We start from the raw sequence: 19982 nt of genomic DNA on the forward strand, positions 1-19982 counted from the left end.
ATACAGGGAGTTTGAAAGGATGAGGGTGAAAATTCATAGACAGGTGAATTCTAATAAAAGTAAAGCTAGTGTGGTTATATGAATGATAGAAAAAGTAGCCTTTAAAGCAATTTAAGGCAGGTGAAATCCTTACTTTGCATTTCTCTGACCTCTGCTTCTGACTCCTTCCACTTCCAAGGACTCTTGGAGTACAATGGGCCCACTTGAGTAATCTCTCTCTATCTATTGAACAAGTCTACCAGATAAAATATCTTTATTGCTAGAGATACACAGCATCATTTCAAAATGTAAAAAGCAAAATTCATGAAGATATAGTAATTTTAAAATAGTAGGCACTTAATAATATAACCTAAAAAGAAATAAAGTAAAAAATTGATAAATAGGGGCCGGCCCCGTGGCTTAGTGGTTAAGTGAGTGCGCTCCACTGTTGGCGACCCGGGTTCGGATCCCGGGCTCGCACCGACGTGCTGCTTCTCTGGCCATGCTGAGGCCGCGTCCCACATGCAGCGACTAGAAGGATGTGCAGCTATGACACACAACTATCTACTGGGGCTTTGGGGGGAAAAAATAAATAAATAAAATCTTTAAAAAAAAATTGATAAATAAAAAGTAGACAAATGCCAAATTAGAGTAAATGATTTTTAAAAAGCATCTCTTTCGGTAATTGGAATGGAAAACGTTTCAATAAGGATATAGCATATTTAAACAACATGATTAACCTGCCACAATGGGCATACGTAAAACATCACACAAAATAACTTGAAAGTATACATTATTTTCAAGCAAATGGGAACACTTTCAAAAGACAAAATTTTCCTAATATGCTCTCTGACCACAATGCAGTTAATGCCAGTTACAAAAACATAACTAACAACATTTCTCATATTTATAAATTAAGAAAAGGGAGACAGAAACTGAAGTTAGAGTAATGCAATATGAGGCTCTGACTTAACATCGCTGACTTGGAGGATGGAGGGAAGGAGCCACAAATCAAGGAATATGGACAATCTCCAGAAGCTAGAAAACGGAAGGAAACAGATTTCTCCCTAGAGCCTCCAGAAAGTATTGCAGCCCCTGTGGACACCTTGCATTTAGCCCAGTGAGACCTGTGTCAAACTTCTGTCCTCCAGAACTGCAAAAAAATGTTTGTGTTGTTGTTTTGTTTGTTTGTTTTGTGAGGAAGATCTGCCCTACGCTAACATCTATTGCCAATCCTCCTCCTTTTTCCCTTTTTCTCCCCAAAGCCCCAGTAGATAGTTGTATGTCATAGATGCACATCCTTCTAGTTGCTGTACGTGGGATGTCGCCTCAGCATGGCCGGACAAGCAGCACGTCGGTGCGCGCCCGGGATGAGAACCCGGGGCCTCCAGTAGCAGAGTGTGTGCACCCAACCACAAAGCCACGGGGCTGGGCCCAGTTTGTGTTGTTTTTAAGCCACTAAATTTGTGGTAATTTGTTGCAGTAATGATAGAAAACTAATAAAAAAAGTAAAAGGAAGACAATGATAAAGCATAGAACCAAAATCAATTAAATAACAAACAAATGTAAAATAAAGATGATCAACAAATTTGGTTCTGTGTAAAGATGAATAAAAAGAGAGGGAACAAGTAGACAATGTCAGGAATGAAAAGGGGAAGATCAGAACAAATGATACAGACATTAAAAATAATGCAGATCGTATGAACAAATTTTGCAAACGAAAATGAAACGAATGAGTTCTTTGAAAAATATAATTTACCAAAGTTGATTTAAGACAGAATAAAAAACTTGAATAATCCTTTAATGACTAAACAGAATCAATATGCAGTGAAAACATCTTCCCTTAAAGAAAATTCCATGCATGTTGCTTACCAGTGGATTCCAACAAACACTCAAGAAAGACATAATCCCAGACTTACAAAAAGTGTTCCAAAGAACATGATATTTGACCAGAAATTCACAAATAAAAGATAACTATAGGCTAATCTCACTTATGAACACAAGTGCAAAAATCCAAAGCAAACTACTCCAAAATCAAATCCAGCAGTAAGTAATGAGGAGCATGTACCCTGAGCAAGTTTAGTTCATTCAGGAATGAAAGGCTGAGTTAATATTAGAAATTAGACTGAGCGGTCTCACTTTAAATTCATAAGTTACTCCCTCCTTCTTTCATTATATATTAGCCATGAGGTTTTTGGGGGGACCTATTCTGCCCTCAAGTCCAGAAATGTGCTCTGATTTGCATAAAATGAGAAGGGTAGTTTTAATGTCCTGGCCACACTTAAGAGATAGATGAGCAGAAGCCAATTGTCCAATTTGCACACAGCATTCCAGAGGCAATAGCGATGTTTGAGAAGAGGGCCAAATAATTTAATTCCATCAGAGGGCAAATCAGCACTTCTGTTTGATGTTTGAGAGGAAAGGTACTATCTTTTTAAACATGAATGAGAAACACACAGTCTCTAAAGCTGAAGCAGACATCTTGTGATCACAGGAAGAGTTTGATAAACCACTAACTGCAGGGGAGGCAAGAGGAGAGAAAGAAAATAACACCAAACATCAGTGACGGCACTGAGCTACTGATATAAAAGAAATCTCAAGTCTGCCCTATCTCCAAACTTTCAGCATTTCATGAAATGATACATTTTCTTCCTTAATGTAGGTGGTGTGGTTTTTCTAATTTTGAAACAACACAGACTGTGTGATTCATGAATGAATGAATTATTTTATAAGCAAATCATTTATTCTGCTAGTGAATGAAAACTAATGGAAATTGGTAAGGATGGATCTCAGTATGAACATTAACAAACTCGGCAAGAATGTTGAGTAATGGATAAAGTTTGAAAACTATGGAATTAGTTCTCCTTTGTATGAGGCCAAGGTAAAAGCAAGATCTACATAAATAAATAAATGCATCCTTCACTTTCACTATTAGCAGCAATTGTCTTAGATACAATAAAATATTATTTAAAATTTTAACATTACAATAGAAATGAAAATATTATTAAATGTCTATGTTTGAGTCTATTTGAAAGTTCTTCACAAAGACTTTTCACAAGATGAAGAACAATACATATTTCAGATAAAAGCTCCCTCATTCCTTCAATTTCATGTGTTTTTCTAACAGTTACATTGATTGCAACACATATTTTCACAAAAGGTTAAAGCACAGGATTTAAAAATAGTTTAAAACTCAGTCTAAAGTACAGTTCAAACCCCAATGTTATAAATAAAAATAATTGTTCTGAAATATGAACACAATTGTTCTGAAATATTTCCTGTGATGCTGACTGTGTCTTTATTAACCTTAATAGTGCAATATTAACATTAAAAAAAAGGCTTCATGCTGATCTAAAGAAATGTCTGAACTCTGAAACAGTAAAGTGGTCCCTCCTCAGAGAGAACATTCTAGGAAAAATATATTTCCATTTGAGGTCAAAAATGCTCTCCAAAAATATTATTCTTAACCCCAAACAATTCAGAATTGTTGGATCAGTAAAGAAGTTGTGTAAGGAAGTGAAATATCTATTGGTTGGTTCATTATTCTCAGCTCTGAAATCTAATGATCATCAGCTATTTAAGTGCCCGTTAGAAGCCTAGCATCTTGGTGTAGTAGGGTCATATCATATTCATTAGCTATACACTGGGCTACAACTTTTAAAAGTAAATGTAATCATAGTTAATTGCAGTAAGATCTTCTACTCTTGGTCGTATGTTTGTTACTGCCCAAAAAGGGGGTTTGTCTGCCCGCCGCAAGACATGCCAATAGTCAAGAGGCAAGGTGGTAGGAAAGAAAGGATTTTTTATTACAGCTTGCTGGCAAGAGGGAAGATGGCCAACTCATGTCCAAAAGAACCATCTTAAGGGGGCACAAAATCTTACAGCAGTTATATAGGCTGGTGGGTTATAGGGGAGGGGGTTAGGAATGTTGACCTTCTGGTCTTACAAACTGGGAGTGCCACACCAGATCTTTCAGTTTTCATTGATGGTGGCTATCAGCATAGACTCTCTGTTCGGGGGTCATCACATTCCTAAGGAACTCAAAAGAACAAAGTTATCCTCTTATCACAGCTGGGAAGTACATACACAAGCAGGGGTCGTAAAATCTACAGAGCAGTTAGATCTCCTGGAGGGTGCACATCCAGCTGGGTTAGATTGTCAGAGGTCATTCAAAGTTACAATAGGGTTTCTTTTCTACAATGGCTTCCCTCATGTCAACCTTGTCTTGAGCCGGTATCATGTTGACAGTGGTGATGGTTCTAATGGGTACAATGAGTAGAGACAATGGTTTTTTTCCCACTGTAGATCAAAATGCTATGCTTACTGCTATTTTTGACCCATTTACTTTTTGCTGATTCACCTGACTGAGATTAGATGATTATTTGGCACCATGTAACAACAAACCCAGCTAGTCCCAAGGGAATAGAAATTTTGAGTGTGGTTTCATTTGAACTAGGACCTGACCAAATCAGTTAAAGAGGATCCTCCAGCCCCAGTTAAACCTTTGAACAACTGCAACTCTGGTCAACATCTTGACTATGACCTCATGAGACATTTCAAGCCAGAACTGCTCAGCTAAGCTGCTTCCAAATACCCAGCCCACAAAAACTCTGAGAAAATAAATATGTATTATTTTAAGCAACTAAGTTTTGGGTAATGGGTTATACAAGAATATATAATTAGTACATTGTGCTCATCCTAGAAGCACTCTACTAAAGGGAGATTCCAGATGTTTAATTTAGCTGAGTTTCCTCACTTATTGTTGAGGAAACTGAGGCCTACATAGTCAGTGACATATAGTTCTCTGGAATCTCAGTTAAGTGCATATTTTCTTTCTAGTTGAAAAGAAGAAAAATGAATGTAACATTGCATGAACTGTGGATAATCATTAGCAAGAATCACTTTAACACATTTTGCACATGCAAACTCTTTCACTCTCTATCTACCTGATAATGTATTTAAGAGTTTTCCCTGGAAAACTGTTAGTGCCATCAAAATGGCACTTAGAAATGCAAACCATTAGTGGAACAATATAAAGATACACTGAAAGCCTCATAACGTGGGCATGATTGATTAAATCATTGGCCATTGGCGATTGACTCAATCTCCAGCCCCTCTCCCCTCCCTGGATGTCAGGGAAGTAGGACGGAAAGTTCCAACCCTCTTATCACATGGGTGGCTCCAGCCTGGCCTGGCAGCCAGCCCCCATCCTCAGATGGGGTCCAAAAGTCACATCATTAACATAACAAAAGACATCTTTCTTGCTCTGCTCACTTAGGAAATTCCAAGGGTTCTGGGAACTGTTCATATATTTGAGAAATATATTTTCGTCATCTGAATGAACAAATACATATTTCTTATAAATCTCAACATTGCAACGACATTCAGAGATTAAAGTCAACTTTCCAAACTAGAGTCTGAAATGTTGAATGGGAATCAAGCAAGGAGAAAGTGTGAACATCATTTTGGTGAGGTTTTCTAGGAATTGGTTTCTTACAGAATAAAAAATGTCATGCCTCTTTATCACATGTTGCTATACCATAAGTATTATTATAGCCTTATAGTAAAAATCTATTTTGTACCATAAGCAGCTCCTGAAATCAATGTTTTTAGCGTTACTTCAAGAATAAAGAAAGTTTTCAATAAAATTCAAACAATGAATCTTCACAAGTAATGTTAAATTATTCTTCCATCTTTCTTGGTAATTATTTAACTCTTGTCTTAAATATTGGCAAAAGTATTAATACAGTTCCCTAGATTATTTTTATGTGCTATCATTGTATCTTATGATAAGTTGGAAACTACTATATTAGAGCAGCCTTGTCCTTACCAACATACAGAAACATAGCATCCTTACCCTGGATCCTGGTTTACAGGTTTGTATGAACCTAAACCACATCACTCCCGCAAGATTTTGTTATAACGTTTCTTTGCAGCCACCAGTGGAATTAAAATAATTGTCCATAAACTAGCTGAACTTAAAAGATAGTCCATCACTTATGGACGCTTATGTTCCTAGGTATTAGATATGCCATAGTTTGTTTTTAGATGGACACTTTGCAATAAAGATGATGCATTAATTAATCTTATGAATAGACAACATATTCGTGTCATTAGAGAACATTACCTTAAGGACTATTTTTTCTTTGTTTTTGAGAAGCAGGAAAGGGATGTAGTTTACCAGATTAGGAAGCTCGACTTCCTACATAAGTGGAACAATTGCTCTCTTATTGGAAAATATCCGTGTGAAAAATGAGATCAAAATGCTCTTGGTTTCAGAAAACATAAATGAGCAAACAGCTGTAAAATCTAAGGACTGTATGAGAAACCAATTTGGAATTTAAACAACAGAGAGAACATCCATTATTCAAATTGCTATCACTAGACAAGTATAAAATTTATTTGATGTAAACATAATTTCTGGAAGGTAGCTAAGAATTTCCTCTCTTCAAATGAAAAATGAAACTATCCCCAGAGCTTTGGTATAAAGCGGCCTTACATTATCACACTATCCATGTTGTCCAAGTCTTGTATATCAATTGATAGAATGAAAATGAATATGAATATCTGTCATTCTTGGTAAAACTATATGTAATAGTGATTTCATGCATAAAACTTCTAATGACAATCATGGAAACTCTGATCCAAAGCAACAATATCCCAACACCTGAGGTAACCTGAACATATCTTTGTTCTTTGCTGCAGGAGCCTAAATAAAATATGTATGTAATCAATGCATGGTTTAATACTATTCGCCAAACTATTAAGCAGAATTCAAAAGAATCAAAACCATTAAACCAGGAAAAAATCAAAAAGAAATCAAGTGTCAAATAATGAAGTTGGGATAAGGCATGGGAGTTCATGAGTGCGAAGAGGGCAAAGGTTGGTGAGAAAATTAAATCAGAAATTTACACAGGGAATGGCAGAACTCTTTCTCTGGAAAAAAAACCCCAACAATTTAACTTCAAAACATAATCATTTAAAGTCTCTGGAAATTGTTCCAAGACTACACAACAAATGAAGAAACATTCTCCTGAATCTCAGTTCAGGAGAAAATCTGAATCTCAGTAAGAACGGTGAGAGCCTGTGGCATGTGAGACATAACCCTTTCGCTCTCCCAGAACCACAGGTATGTGTTACAGAAGCTCTAGCCTGGGTGCTCGACTCCAGGAAAGTAGAGCCAAGAAGACACGGCTTTTCTCTCCCCACCCCAAACCCCAGTCTGGAGCTATAACTTCACTCTGGAAGGAGACAACTGCCATTGACACCATCATATTTCATTAGTAAAGAATAAAACCGGTACAAATTACCCCGATAATGACAAGAGATGCAAGTCAAGTTACTATAGAAAAGGCAAGCACATAAGAATAATGAGAAAAAAAAACTTAACAATTAGAGAAATGGTAGACTAGGTTGCCAAATGTCACAATTATCATAAAACCATTTAATTAAAATTATTTGAGAGTGGCAGAAAAATAGACAAGGACTTCCATGTAACCAGATAAAGAGTTAAAAAATAGATTCAAATACATAGAAATATGCGTTAGTTGATATAGATGGTGCTTCAAATGAGAGGTTTGTTTCCTTTTAGTCACTAAGGAACAAAGGTTTACAAGACAATAGAAAACATACAAAGCAATTCATACCAAAGATAGATAAGTGGATTAGAAATTTATGAATTCACATGTATCATAATTAGAAAAATAAAAATAACATTTTTTTTTACCCTGTAGACAACTATCAAAATGCTTAATAGTATACACATAGATGAAAGAAAGATATTATTGATAGAATTACAAATTGATGAAATCTCTTTGAAGGTCAATAAAGTAATTGAAAAGTAAATCTACATCTATAGTTTTATCCTATGTTGTATTCAAATATGTGAGAGTTAACCTAGTTGCAGGTGTTAGGAAAATGCTTTTGCATCCAGGCTGCCTTCAAATTCCAGCTCTCCCATTTACCATATGCGTGAACTTTGGAAAATTATTGAAGTTTTCTCTTCTTCATTTTCTCCATGTGCAAAATGGAAATAACAAAGAATACCTCTTTTCATAGGATTGAATGATGATTTAATTATATATTTAATATCTCAGAAGAGAGCCTGGTAAGGAGTAAGCACTACATAAGCGCTTATTATTATTAAAAATATGCAAAGAAATGTGTACAATGAGGTTAATTACAGCATTGTTTTATTATAAGAAAAAAGGAGGAAAACAGTAAAAAAAAAAAAAGGAAAAATCCATATGACTGTCAATAGGGGAGAATTATGTATTTTTATAATAAAAAGTAAAACAGATATAAATGTCATGTAAATATATATCTGCTGATAAACTATCACCAACATATGTGCTTAAAATAAGAAATGAATTGTGGAATAACAGAGCTTATAGCATGCTTCAATTTTTGGAAATGAAAAAAGAAAAATCTGTCTATATCACGTGTATTTTAGGCGCAGAGCAAGTTTCTTGAGGAGCTACAAGAAAATGTTATCAGTGTTTTTGGAGAGAAGACCTGGGTGTGGAAAAGTCTTTGTTTTCATTATATATTCCTTTTCCTTATTTGAACTTACATCCTTTGTATAGATTACGTTTTCATTAAAAAGTGCTCTAAAGTTAAAAATAAAATGACTCATTTTTAACAAAAATAAAGACACTTTTATGACCTATGTTCTTAATTATGTTGCTAGCTTATAACGCTACTCACCCCATTGAATCGAGGATACTATGATTTACAAGCAGTTTTATAGATCATAGGGTTATATAACTAAGTTTTACTTGAGGTAAAATTCTTAAGAATGATATCCAGAAAAAAAGTTTTGCTTCCTAAATCTGGCACCAGAACATCCCTGCCCATGTTACTTCATTTACCCCTCCTTCCTCCTAGCCACTGAACAGCTTTTAGGCTTTTGAATTTACCACCCTCCTGACATCAGGTTTTTTGTATGTGTTATTTTCACTCTAAGATAACCTCCTTCCAGCTACCATTAACTCCAATGTATCCTTTAGATATTAGCTCAAATGTTACCTCTTAATAAACAATGACGTGAGTCTATAAACATCTATGTTATAGAAAATTATAATTTTATATTTCAGTGATTTCCATAAACATGCCTCCCCCCTAACTTATCCAATAAAAACATAAATTGTACCCCCACATCATTTTGTCCCCCCGCTTTTAACACAATGCTTGACATACAGTAGACACTCAATGAAATGATTAGAAATAATATTTCAAAATAGGGAATGAATGAGGAGCAAATGAATTATATCAATCTCACATGCTCTTACTTTGCTTCTGTATGGTTATTTTATTTTTCTTTCTAGTACATTCCTAATACACTACCACATTATTTCAAGCATCTTTTCACTTCACCACAGTAGAATTATGCATTTTGTTTTTTGTAAACGTATCACAAATCCACTGGATGAATGAAATCTCACTTTCAAATAACTTGAAAAATCCAATATCTGGCTTAGGAGTCAAATTTTGTTTTTTGCTATTTCTGCCTCTTCCTTGTAACGGCTTATTCTCTTGTGTTTTTTAAATTTAAATTGTGAATTCATATTAATCTGGGCTTTAATCTATGGGTGTCGTATGAAGCCTATGTTAAGAGCATGTTTTAAATTTACCTGGTGAATAATAATGTGAAGCAAATCTTAAGTTCTTATTAGGCCATTCAAATTTCTTCTTTGTTTCTTTTTATATGTCCTATTTTCTTGAGCATTTCTTTAAATTTTTTGCCTATTTTTTCTTTTTCTTATTGATTTGTAGGAATTCTTAGATTCTCTCTCTCTCTCTGTATATACATATATACACACACACATATACATACATGTATATGTGCAAATTGTTCCTCAAATATGTGTATTTATTTTCATATTGATTATTTTGAGGAGCAAAAGTTCATACATATGACAAAATTTATCAATATTTAATCTTTTATGATTAATGTGCTGTGTAACTTATCTAAAATCTCTTCACCTGCCACAGTCATGAAGATATTCTCCAACGTTTTCTCCTAGAAACATTATGTTTATGTAAGTTTCTGTTCCATCTTAAGTCAATTTTTGCATGTGGTATGAAGGAAGGAGTGAGATTTAACGTTTTTCCCCACAGTATTATGCAGTTATTCTAGCATAATTTGTTGAAGACTCCTTACTATACTGAATTGTTTCAGTGTCTTTGTCAAAACATCATTGATTTTATAAGCATGATCCCTCTGTACTCTTTCTGACCATTACCATATTGTTAATTTTGTGTCTCAAAGTGAATTAAAAATAGATTGTTATAAAGTGGTATCAGTTGTGCTTTTTATTACAGTTGAGTCACTTAACAATGGGGATGCTTCTGAGAAATGTGTCGTTAGGCAATGTCATCATTGTGCAAACATCATAGAGTGTACACACGCAAACCTAGATGGTATAGCCTACTACACACCTAGGCTATACGGTACTAATCTTATGAGACCACCATTGCATATGCAGTCCGTCATTGAAGTAAATGTTATGAGGTGTATGACTGTAATTAATTCAAGTGACCTTTAGGAAGTCCAAACTAAAGAATTACATGAACTTTCTGATATAGCTGTGAAAGTACTAGTAGCACAGACAATAAAATGTTATTTGAATATGATGTATGTTTTTTGAAATCTGCATTTTTTATATAACATGAGTAACACGAGTGAACCAATTTCTTTTTGGTATTATATTTTTAGAGATGCTGCCAGTGTTTGGCATAAAGCCATTCAACTTTAAGCATCATTTTGAAATATAAGAATTCCCATTGAAAACACTTGAAATTTTCAATGTAGTAGTAAATATTTAAAAAATCTGTAAAGTACTGGAAATCATGAGTTGAAGATTACAAAAGCTGGAGACTCCTTATTCATAAATTTGCTTACAAAGGCCATAGCTACTAAAATATTAGTAAGACGTTTATGAAATCTGGTCTCAAGAAAATGGCGAATCTGGGATTTCGATCAAAAACAAAATAAGTGAAATAATTGATAAAACAACTCAGCGAAATACCTCAGTTCACTGTAGAACTTCATTTATGGTCGAAAGTTGTGTAAATTCAAGTATTAATTGGGAGGCAGTGAAGTCAATAGTATTTACTGCAATATTATGATAAACCTGCCAATATAGTGAACCCAATTAATGGTTAGGTGTGCCAGGTTTGAGTTTCTTAAGGTTCATAAAGCTGTTTTTTTTTTTTTTTGGTGAGGAAGATCAGCCCTGTGCTAACATCTGCCAATCCTCCTCTTTTTTTTTTGCTGAGGAAGACTGACCCTGGGCTAACATCCATGCCCATCTTCCTCCACTTTATATGGGATGCCACCACAGCATGGCTTGCCAAGCAGTGCATCGGTGCATGCCCAGGATCCGAACCGGTGAACGCTGGGTTGCCGCAGCGAAGCGTGAGCACTTAACTGCTTGCGCCACCGGGCCGGCCCCCATAAAGCCATTTTGATCCTCTAATCTTTCATAACAAGGAGAATTGTTATGGAGAAAAATTTTTTAAACTCATTAATAACTTCATGATATAGATATACACATATAGATTAGAGAGATGATTGAGACAAGCAAAAATGGTACAAAAGCCAAATGGTTTAATAAAAAGACATGCTTCATTAACTCTAGCTGCTGAATTGTAATAAAGAAGAAAAACCTACTCACTCACTGTTATTACAGTGGAAAGTCCTTACCAACCGAAATATAAATGACAATTTAAGAGAAATTATTAACCAAAATATCATTTATCTTTATTATTTCAAGGGAAGACCTAAAAATTTTCAACCATTTTTTTTTTCAACCTCATATGGAGGTAAATAGAGACCAATTGATTAGGCACTGTGTTAAACCTGAATTCATTGCTTTCTCTTGGAAATATCCTCACTTGGGCATTAAAGGAGCTGGAAAATTTCAAGACTCTGAATAAACTCTTAAGTCCACAATAGTGCATTTACAACTGGGTAGGCCAAATGAGCATGAATTGAAATTTTATTTACCCATTTAACAACAATTTTTTTTCTTTCATGCTGAGTTTGTATTATGTCCCATTTGCAAGTCAAAGTGAATATATTCTATCAAAACAGAAACACTTTCCTCAGCGTGAGTTAGATTCTTTTTATTATCTGATGAGCATGGTTACAAAATCGTCTGAAAACTTATAGGACATATTTTGAACACTGTGAAGAGAAACTTAAACCATGATAAAAATTATTCATAATTATTTTTACATACTGGATGGTAGAGGTAAATGGAGAAGGAGTATCTTTTCTACCACTTAGATGTAAATACCAGATAATTTGACACTAAAAAAACATATATTCTGGAGATGACTTGAGAAGATTTTGAAACAAAAGTAACATATACGTTTGGATATTTTTTGTTAGTAAATTCAAAACTAAAAATACCATTGTCATCTTAAATTAACCAACATAAGATAATATTTCTTTTATTACTGACAAACCATAAGAGATTAAATTATTTTCAAGTATCTTGCTTTGGAAATCACATTTTCTTACTTTAATTTCATTATTTTTTAATTAAAATTTTTATCCTGGGGTAAATATAAATTCACATACAGTTGTAAGAAATACTAGAGAAATTACGGATACTTTTTTCCCAGTTTCTCTAATGGCACCATCTTGTAAAACTATGGTACAATATCACAGCCAGGATACAGACATTGATACAGTCAAAATATAGAACATTTCCATCACAAGGATCCTTCATGTTGCACTTTTATAGCCACAACCACTATCCTCTCACTCCCATCTCCTTCTTAGTCCTTGGAAACCACAAATATGTTCCCTATTTCTATAATAACGTCATTTCAAGAATGCTATATAAATGGAATCATACTGTATGTAAATTTTTATTACTTTTTTCATTCCTAATAATTCTCTGGAGAATCAAGATTGTTGCTGTGTGTTTCAACAGTTTGTTTCTTTTTAATTGCTGAGTATTTTTCCGTGGTATGGATGTATCACAGATTGTTTAACAATTCACCTGCTGAAGAACATCTAGATTCCCAGTTTGGGGCTATTATGATTAAAGCTGCCATAAACATTTGTGTACAGATTTTTTGTATGAACATAAGTCTTTATTTCTCTGGGATAAATGCCCAGGAGTGAAATTGCTTGATTTTATGGTAGATGTATGTTTAGTTCTTTTCTTTTTTTTAAAGCAACCGATACTCTTGGTTGGCCAGGTAAAACCATTCTTAGAACTGTGTTATGTTATGAGACTCTTCCTGTCCAATTTGCTTTCCCTCTTCTCCTTTCACAGGTGTCACACCTGCATCATAGTCTGAAGGATCTCTTGGCATTCTCTGTCTCCCTCTACTTTTACCTTCTAGAAGTCTCTCCATAAATCTCTTGCATAAGTAATCCTGTTTTGGTGTCTGCTTCTCAAAGGACACAACCTAACACAAATTCCCTTTAAAATAATTGTGTTTGTGTAAAAAGATGAATGAATGAACTAGAACACGTTAAACAGTAAAAATGTAAGTATTGTGGGGATTTAAAATGATGTGAAGAAGTGTCTGAACTTTGAGAACAATTGCTTTAGAGAGCCCAGAAAATGCTGGAATAATATATTTTGGTATATTTGCTTTACATTAACATCTATGATAAATATTCAGATATTGGTGTGGTTTTAAGTATATCTCAAGTCCTTTGAACACCTCTCATCAAAAGGTAGAGTCTAATCCCTCTCCCACTGAATGTGAGGTGGATTTAGTGACTTGTCTTTTTTTCTTTTTTTTTTTCCTTTTTGTGGGGAAGATTGTCCCTGAGCTAATATCTATGCCAATCTTCTTCCATTTTGTATGTGGTACACCGCCACAGCATGGCTTGATGAGTGGTGTGTAGGGCCATGCCTGGGATATGAACCTGCAAACGCTGGGCCACCAAAGCGGAGAGCAGGAACTTAACCACTATGCCAGTGGGCCACCCTGTGACTTGTCTTTTAATAGAAAGAATGAGGTGGAAGTGCCTAGGTCATAAAGAGCAACTCTGCTCCTGCCTAGTTCTTTCTTTCTTGGGATACACGCCATGGGAGCCCTGAGCCTACATGTAAGAAATCCTGCTATCCTGAAGTCACTATGCTAGAGAGACCTTGTGAAAACATCACGTCAAGATATAAAGAGAAATCCCAGAATTTCCAGCTTCCTCACCCTCAGTTGAGTCTTCCCAGCCCGGGTACCAGACATTTTATTCCAGCTTCTAGCTTTCAAGCCGCCCCAGTTGATGCCACGTGGATAATAAATGAGCAGTCTCCTCCAAGGCTGCCCTCATTCCTGAGTAGAGTGAATGTCATTGTTTTAAGCCATTAAATTTTGGAGTGGTTTGTTATGCAACAAAAATTTCCGGAACCATTAGATTTCTGGATCTTGCTCTTTTATACTCTGACATTGAAATAATCTGACCTGCTTCCCAGCCCCAGGTAGATATGTAATTTCATTTATTTTTGAAATTATTCTAGTTTAAAGGTCAGAGGATAACCTTATTTAAGTTTTGAGAACAACTGCATATAATCAATCCCCCTAGATCCTCAGTCTAGAATGTGATAAATGTATTTCTTTATGTAATATTCAAGCACTAAAAATGAAACTAGGAAGAGATAATAAATGTAGCCTGGAAAATGGACTTAGGAAATTCAGTGATTTGCAGAAATGAGTAACCCAGGACTGAGTTTCATTTCATATAATATTCAAGAAGCAGAATTTGGAACTATGGTGGGCTCTTCAAACATACTGCAATCAATAATATGTGAAGGACTGTATTATCTCAGTAGGAGACTGCAAGACTCTAACTTAAAGAAAATGCCACCCAGGAACTAAGTTCCATTACTATATCAACCTCATAATTATCTACCCTCTACAAACCCATCATCAGAACATTTGCCTTTTCCAGCTTTTTGAGCAAAACAATGTTTAAAAGCAAACAAAAAGAATATTAATAGTGCCACTCTCCGAGCAGTTGCAAATATATCCAATTTTCATTTCCTCTTTTGTAAAACTGACAACTAGTATGTTTGATCAGGCCAAGAACTTAATAAATGTCAGCTTAACTAATTAAGTTTTTATCCCACACATTTGAAATATTTCTTTACTTCCTCAAATAAAATAATAGTTATACATCCATTTTAAAATACAGTGATTGATTAGTGAAAATAACATAAAGACATAAGGAAATTACAAATGAAATGTAATTTGCTGACCTATAACATTCTCATGAAATGAGATGAATATAGATGCAATAAACTTAAATTTTATAAAGTGTTTTATTTTCTGAGAGCTCCTTAGTGACAGAAGCTAAATTAAATAAAAATATTAATGTTCTCAACCCAGAAAAACAAGATCATAAATCTCATTTCATACCCCATCCAAGTATTGCAAGTGATGCCTTGAAAGCCAGCCTACCTTCACAGACAGCAAGAATTAATCTGTGGGATGACATGTATATTGGAAACATGCAATAGTGAAAATGTCAAATTGATTTGGAAGTATAAGATCTTAGTGAGTTTGATCATGCCTTAATGCACATTTAACTTAGGCTTTGTCTAATGATCACATAACACCATTTTCTCTTTATCTTACATATAAATGTGAAATGACAGAACTAATATTGAGATTCCGAGAAGGTTGTTGTTGACAGGGTTGTTTTTATTCCTGAAGTCTCCACAAATGGGGTCTCTTTTCTCTTTTACCCTTTCGTTCTCTCTTTTCTTCTTACTCTTCTTCCTCAGTTGATTAATTACTACGTCTTGTGTACCTTCTTTTTTTCCTCTTATGGGCTCGAGGGCTATAAGATATACCTATTCTCAATGAAATATCGAGATACAGACACAGTCGGTGAGTAAATAGCTGTCTTAATACAAATATAAGAGGAGAAAAGAGAAAAGAAATCAGGTGAAAGTAGAATCGGAACACTGAGTGGAGGGGGTAGACATTAGTTCAGGTCTTCTAGTCTAAATAGAATAAGACAAAAGAAAAGGGGAAGAACACAGATCAGTTGAAGTCTAAAGCAGTGGGGAGGAATTACAGAGGTGATACTAAGAAAACAATTAAACTCCAAGTAATGAAATCTCATGGAAGAATGAGGCTCAAGTGAGACTTTGAATGAAAGATACGCAATTAACTAGCAAACGGTAAGACATTCGTATTTTTCTAAATGTCCATTCAAAATATTGTCACGTTGAAATTGAATTGAGTTGAGGAAGGAAGATACTGTGAGCATGAAAAGATGAGGAACAATTGCCCAGAGACAATGGGGTGGGAGGAAAGAGAAACTGAGTCAGATAACAAGTTTGAGCAAGAATACAGGAAACTTGACAGCCAGGCCACGATGTGTGGAGTTGAGGTAACTGATCATAAGGAGACATTAGTGTCCTTCACGGGTCTCAGGTATGATTTCTTCATGACGGATATTTTTCAATCTCAAAGCCAGAAAAGTGACACTGAAAAAATATTAGTGATTCCTCAAGCAGAGCTTCTCCCCAGAGCCACCTAACACATATGAATTCTTATAGTGAGGCATGTGTGAAGTGTCAGAGAATTGGGAGTCAGATCCTACAAGACATGACACAAGTATGCTCATTAGAAATGTCATTTTTGGGCTGGCCCCACGGCTTGGCAGTTAGGTGCGCGGGCTTCGCTACTGGCGGCCAGGGTTCGGATCCTGGGCGTGCGCTGACGCACCGCTTCTCCGGCCATGCTGAGGCCGCGTCCCACATACAGCAACTAGAAGGATGTGCAACTATGACATACAACTATCTACTGGGGCTTTGGGGAAAAACAGGAGGAGGATTGGCGGTAGATGTTAGCTCAGAGCTGGTATTCCTCAGCAAAAAGAGGAGAATTGGCATGGATGTTAGCTTTGGGCTGATCTTCCTCACAAAAAAAAAAAAAAAAGAAATGTCATTTTCCATACCAAAAAGAACAGGGAAGATGTCAACTAGGAATTACAAGGTGTAATCTCAAAGGGAAAATTTTTCAAGAGCTATGTTGTTCATGGGTTAAATGCTAATGTGCTTAGAGATCTGGCTGATAATTAAGATGGACGCTTTCTACAATATGTCAATCTTGTGGCTATGCAAGAGCAGGAATCTTCCAAGGAAGTTACCCAAGCTATTTTATTTGGCAGTATACTAAGTTTGCCACCATTTAAAATATCAACTGTCCTCCATTCCCCAAAGCAGATATATTGCCTAGCTATTATGTAACAGGTAGATGCTTTCTCCATTTGAAATAGCACTGCTCTAGTTTGTTCATGAAACAGGAAGTTGTGACATGCTATTTTAGTTTTGTCAGAACAGCTCAGGAGGCATTTGGCTGACACCTATTGGAACAGTCACAAAGCTATTCATGCTCCAATGGCCTAAGTGGCAATTTGCTAAGGATTCAGCACCAACTCTGTTCCATTTGTATTTATCAGCAAGACCTGTTTTCTTCTGCCACAGCCTCATCTCTCTAAGCATTATGATGAGCAATGGATTTGTATTGGTTGGCCTATAATCAATAGGTTAACCTAGATTGAATTGCTTAAAGTGGCCAGGTAAGTCTTAGAAAAACATGTTCATTCAAGAGATAAGCTTACCCTGGCAGATAAATTTACTTCCTTTGCAAACTCCTGAGACTTTTAGTCACATCTTGAAAGTTCACCCTCTTTAAGGCATGAATATTTCAGGAAGGTTTGGCCAACATTTCTGTTGGGATAAGCAATAACATTACCAAAGAAATACAATTCATTCGTCCATTCATTCAATGGATCAACTCAATGTATCTCAGAGTTCACAAACTAATGGCCAATGAGCTGCATTCAGCCTCCAAACATTAATTTTTAATTGAATGAGTCCCCAGAATCTTCAACTAGGAAAATTTCACTTAAGGACCTGAATTTTAGGGACCCGCAGAAAAGTCAGAAGATCTGGTGACATAGTCTGCACTCCAGGAAGACAGTAATTGGCTGGACCTCAGTACAGGCTTTCTCCTCCTGGCAGGCCCCTGTGAGCTCTCATGCTTCCCCCATTCTCCCTCTCTTCCCAATTCCCCATTAAATTTATAGCAGGCATTCTTCAACTAGGTGTTCAACTATGTTATGTGGCTGACCTTGAACATGTAGGCTTTAAAGAGCTTCTCTAGAAAAGCACGCATCTTTTAGGATGGGAAAATAAATTCTCTTTGTTGGGGAAGGAGCAGTGTGTCATTCCATGTGCCTGGGGTGTGGGTGATAGTTACCGGGTACACTGACTTTCTTTTGAAGACTCTGTTATTAAGGGAGAGGAGGGAAGAGTTCAACCAGTTTTGTTAAACCTTTTAATGAATTCCTGATCCAAAAAGATAGACCTCTGTCAGCCAGAATCCTACTATGTCACCCAGTTCCCACTGAATACGCAAGGAAACAGATACAGACCCAAGGTAGGCCAACAAGATTCTCTCTCCCAGGCATCTGTACATGGATTTTAAGGCTCTCAATTGTCTGCATGTGACAAGAACTCAGTTTCTGTGAGGCAGCCTTGTTTCACAATATAAATCAATGAGAGACAGTCTTCAGAGAGCTACAACAACAGCAACAAATATAGTAGATTCTTGGAGGGAAATAGAATTGAGAAAATCTTGGAGACTTTCGAGTTGCTAGCCACCCCACTCCCACCATCTTCCTTGGATTTCAGGAGATACTCACGTATTCTTAAAATAAATGTCATCATTTTGCTAACCTAGCTTAATCTCCATTGCTTGAAACAATACCATCTAAACCACTACAAGGGAAAAAGGGAAAAATTTGTTATACAGAAGCTCTGACAGGGCAATACTCTCAACATTCTTCATCAAACTTAAGGGGCAAGGAGAATAACACAAATTCATCTACTTAGTTTAATTCCATTTGTCTAAAATCCCCTTGGTTTTCTAAAAATCAAGCCACATTCTGCACTATACATATTTCCAGTTTTAAGCATACAGAATTGTAAATTATTATAATTTTATTATTGCTGTCTTATTCTGTTTTATTGTTTGTTTCTCCTAGTTTGAATGGTATCTCTTCTAAATTTAAGTGTGGCGAGTTGAAGCCATAAATTAATATTTATTTTATTAGAATTCCAGTAAATAGATGCAATGATATTGAACATTTCCAAAGTGGTTTTTTTTTTTTTTAATTGATGTTTTAATGGTTTCTAACATTGTGAAATTTTGGGTTGTACATTTTTGTTTGTCCATCACCACATATATGACTCCCTTCACCCCTTGTGCCCACCCCCCACCCCCACTGCCCTGGTAACCACAGTCCAGTTTTCTCTGTCCATGTGTTGGTTTATATTCCACATATGAGTGAGATCATACAGTGTTTGTCTTTCTCTTTCTGGCTTATTTCACTTAACATAATACGCTCCAGGCCCATCCATGTTGTTGCAAATGGGACAATTTTGTCTTTTTTTATGGCTGAGTAGTATTCCATTGTATATATATACCACATTTTCTTAATCCAATCGTCAGTCGACGGACACTTAGGTTGCTTCCACTTCTTGGCTATGGTGAATAATGCTGCAATGAACATAGGGGTGCATAAGCCTCTTTGGATTGTTGATTTCAGGTGCGTTGGATAGATTCCCAGTAGTGGGATGGCTGGATCATAGGGCAACTCTATTTTTAATTCTTTGAGGAATCTCCATACCGTTTTCCACAGAGGCTGCACCAATTTGCATTCCCACCAGCTGTGTATGAGGGTTCCTGTTTCTCCACATCCTCTCCAACATTTGTTGTTTTTTGTCTTGGTGACTATAGCCATTCTAACAGGCGTGAGGTGGTATCTTAGTGTTGTTTTGATTTGCATTTCCCTGATGATTAGTGATGTTGAGCATCTTTTCATGTGCCTATTGGCCATCTGTATATCTTCCTTGGAGAAGTGTCTGTTCATTTCCTCTGCCTATTTTTTGATCGGGTTGTTTGTTTTTTTGTTGTTCAATTGTGTGAGTTCTTTATATATTATGGAGATC

The sequence above is a fragment of the Diceros bicornis genome, chromosome 18, assembly GCF_020826845.1.
Source record: "Diceros bicornis minor isolate mBicDic1 chromosome 18, mDicBic1.mat.cur, whole genome shotgun sequence".
In the NCBI taxonomy this organism is placed as follows: Eukaryota; Metazoa; Chordata; class Mammalia; order Perissodactyla; family Rhinocerotidae; genus Diceros; species Diceros bicornis.